At 36.9% G+C, this 1,508-nt stretch overlaps 1 long non-coding RNA gene across 1 annotated transcript; it reads left to right on the top strand.

The window, feature by feature from the left end:
• The first annotated feature begins 304 nt into the window (after positions 1-304).
• LOC142100152 (uncharacterized) lies at positions 305-874 on the top strand. The gene is made up of 2 exons (XR_012678742.1): positions 305-646; positions 739-874. It is a non-coding gene; the product is annotated as an uncharacterized LOC142100152 (long non-coding RNA).
• Positions 875-1,508: the final 634 nt, after the last annotated feature.

The raw sequence follows: 1,508 nt of genomic DNA, 5'->3' as shown, positions 1-1,508 counted from the left end.
GTCAGGTAAAACTCAGGCTACCCTAGCTAAAAAAATATTATTACTAGATAATAATAGTATGCTATTATATTATACTATTGCAGCATAGTAAAAGTGTCAGGCCACTGAGAAAACCAGCAGTATAAAAAAAGAAAAAAAAAAAGAAAAAATTCAGACTTTGGGAAAAAATATCTATAAAATATACACTTGTAAAGGTTATGTTTAAACATGAATATAAATCATACAATCCTCTGGTATTGTCATTGCCATCTCCCAGTGGCTGAAGGGTGTGGCTTGGCACTAGGACCCAGAGGAGACACACCAGTAAGGTTGCTTAGCAACAAAGCTGATATGGGAGGATCAGAACCTGTGTGAAGAGGGAGTGTGACAGTTGGCAGTTGGTGGTAGACATTTTGCACCAGGACCTGTAAGGAGGAGGGGGAGGTCCTGGGTCTTCAGGGGGGAATGCAATATATGCTACAAGGCATGAGAACTCTAGAGGGACCCTGTAAAGACCCCAATATAAAAGAGGAGCCCCAGGCAGAGGAAGGGGGCTGTAGCTGGAAGCTACACTGAGATGGTGTTAAAGATGTGTGTGCTTATGGAGCAGTCAAACTGGGTTGCAGTCTGATGCGCCCTGACTATATAAGAACACAAATGGATAAAGGTAAAGCAGTACTTCAGACAAAGCAACTGGAAGTCTACTGTCAGAATGTATTTATTTTCAATCCGTATTTCCTTTTCTTTCCCTCCAAGTAGGAACCAGAAAAACAGAATCTATAATGTGCACAGCATCCAATCGGGAAACATTACTCCTAAATTATACTTATAGCCCAATATGTAAGCAGCTTATTTTTTCCCAACTATGTCTACTCTGTTCCCCTTTAGATAAAAATTAATTTCTTGTTTTTAGGCTATAAAGCTGAATAGTAGAACTCAACAACACAGCGCAGTATACAATATTCAGCATGAATGTGTGAAAGGGTGCTATTTGGGATATATGGGTTATATATACCTAAAAATCTATTATAGATTAATATAGTTCAAATATATTGAAGACCATTCAATGCCGTTATTTATGTATCATCAACCAACTCCTCACAAAGGTAGTTCTGATTAACATAAGAAATATAGTTCTTATTTTCCCTTAAATCCACAGGACCAATTTATATATAATAAACATATATGCTTATATTTTCCAGAAATACTGCACACAAGATGCAGCTTAATTTAAAATGTTTTGTATTCTTGATTGACATTCTAATTGTAGAACTCATATATATTATAAAACAGTATACACAGTATATTTATACAAGCTCAACAGGTTTCATTTGCTCTATTAACATGGGTGGTATAGCATAGATGTTCATACAATACATTGCATTCATTGTGTGAGTGTGTGTTTCCCAGCTATTGTGTGCTGTAAAGGTGTGTGAACAAGCTTGTAGTGTGTGGTGGAAGGGTGTATTATAAATCTGTGCCTATTGTGAAGGGTGTGTGATGTGCTTTAGTATTGTGTGTGGGGGTGA

Source organism: Mixophyes fleayi, chromosome 8 (genome assembly GCF_038048845.1).
Source record: "Mixophyes fleayi isolate aMixFle1 chromosome 8, aMixFle1.hap1, whole genome shotgun sequence".
In the NCBI taxonomy this organism is placed as follows: domain Eukaryota; kingdom Metazoa; phylum Chordata; class Amphibia; order Anura; family Limnodynastidae; genus Mixophyes; species Mixophyes fleayi.
This window is presented reverse-complemented; position numbering and strand designations above follow the sequence as displayed.